This window comes from Octopus bimaculoides, chromosome 5 (genome assembly GCF_001194135.2).
Source record: "Octopus bimaculoides isolate UCB-OBI-ISO-001 chromosome 5, ASM119413v2, whole genome shotgun sequence".
Lineage (NCBI taxonomy): Eukaryota > Metazoa > Mollusca > Cephalopoda > Octopoda > Octopodidae > Octopus > Octopus bimaculoides.
Window position 1 is genome coordinate 106,054,999 of NC_068985.1, and position 1,588 is coordinate 106,056,586.

The 1,588-nt window shown below is 36.3% G+C and overlaps 1 protein-coding gene across 3 annotated transcripts in view; it reads right to left on the reverse strand.

Annotated features, from left to right (window-relative positions):
* Window positions 1–1,588, reverse strand: part of LOC106881109 (uncharacterized) — a 32,229-nt gene that overhangs the window by 27,667 nt on the left and 2,974 nt on the right. Inside the window, exon 1 of one of the 3 annotated variants that reach the window (XM_014931346.2) lies at window positions 1,000–1,197. The exons of 1 other annotated variant lie outside the window; for it this stretch is intronic. The gene's annotated coding sequence lies outside the window, so the exon portion shown is untranslated. Of the gene's footprint in view, window positions 1–273; window positions 454–999; window positions 1,198–1,588 lie in introns of those variants that run through there. One more of the 3 variants, XM_052967892.1, reaches the window with a different exon arrangement.

Below are 1,588 nucleotides of genomic sequence, written 5' to 3' on the forward strand. Positions count from 1 at the left end.
GGAGGTGATATTAAACAAAGCAGCGAATGAGTTCTACCGCCCTCTTTAAGACCCCAGGAAAAGCAAAGGCAACCACAAGGAAATTTGATCGCGTGGGTGGGCTGTTTGTTTTCCCCTAAACTATGTATGCAGGCGATGTGGATCAATGCTGTAATAATGTTATGAAGAGTGGGGGGGGGGGTTAAATGCGGTTATGTATTTGGCATGACATGTAACATGACTGAAAGACATACATGTAGGTGGCAGAATTTGTTATGTTGGACATTGTCTAACCTTAGTATCCTTGTTCCGCTATGACGTAAAGCACCAGACTGCTAGGTCAAATGAAGCCGTGTAAAAATATTGGTGTCATTTGTGCTGCTTCAATACATTCGTAGTGGATTTGAACTCATGTTCTTCCATTTGCTTGTTTAACACCTTACCCAGTCATCAGTATCGTTTCAACAAGGGTAACAGTTATAAGGCGTATCAGTAAATATATATATATATATATACCCCACGCATTCATAATGTACACATCCATTCTCCAACTTGTGCGTGTTTGTCTTTTAATTATATATGAATATTTAGATATATACATCCATCCATCTCAGATATTAACATACGATACTTTATCCCAAATACCCTCACCCAGAATTCATCTCAGACGCATACAACTTACCAACTACGCGTAAATCTGTCCATAAAACACACACACAAAACGTCGATGCCAACCACATACATATATATATAGATATATTTATATGAGTTTATATATTTATATTCAGTCCAAAAGATACACCAACGAATAGTTTTCAAAAATAAAAACAAAAAAAAGGCTTCCTTTTGAAAGCAGGTCTCAGTATTTTAATAAAGAGAACACGTAAATCTAACAGGAAAGAGTGTATCATAAGCTGAAATCAAATACACACACACCGACAGAAAATAAATAGATTACAAGTGACAATAACTATATTAATTGATGTATTAATTATAATTCTGCTAAATAATACATCTTACCTTTGTTTTATGTTTTTGATGGGTGATATCTACTGTGTTTTGTTTCTCACTGCTGTCTGTCCTCCTAGAGCTATATTATAATTATAGTCAATTACACGTAATATGTATAGTTTTATAAAAGTTTATTGTTATTGAAAGACTACGATATGAAGTATGAGACGCGCCATGCTTACCAGAGTCGAGAACGAGGTTCCCCAGTACACACAGACACACACACACATAAATATAATTTTAGATGTGTGTACGAGTGTAAGGGTACGTATATATGCATGCGTGCATGTATGTATATGTGTGTGTGTGTGTGTGTGCTTATATAGGTAGAGATTGACTATATGTAATCTGAACCTTTCCCCCCTTATTTATTAATTTTTTTTTACGGAATCCCACGTTTTAGGCTATGGAGATTCCGATTCTGAAAAAAAATTTTTTGAAAAATTTCAATTCCCCCCCCCCCACCAAGCAGGCTATTTACATGCTACAAATAACAGCCAAATCTCACAAAACTAGTGTTAGGGTTAGGTTTAGGGTGAGGGTTAGGGTTAGGGTTAGGGTTAGGGTCAGGGTTAGGGTCAGGGTTAGGGTTAGGGTT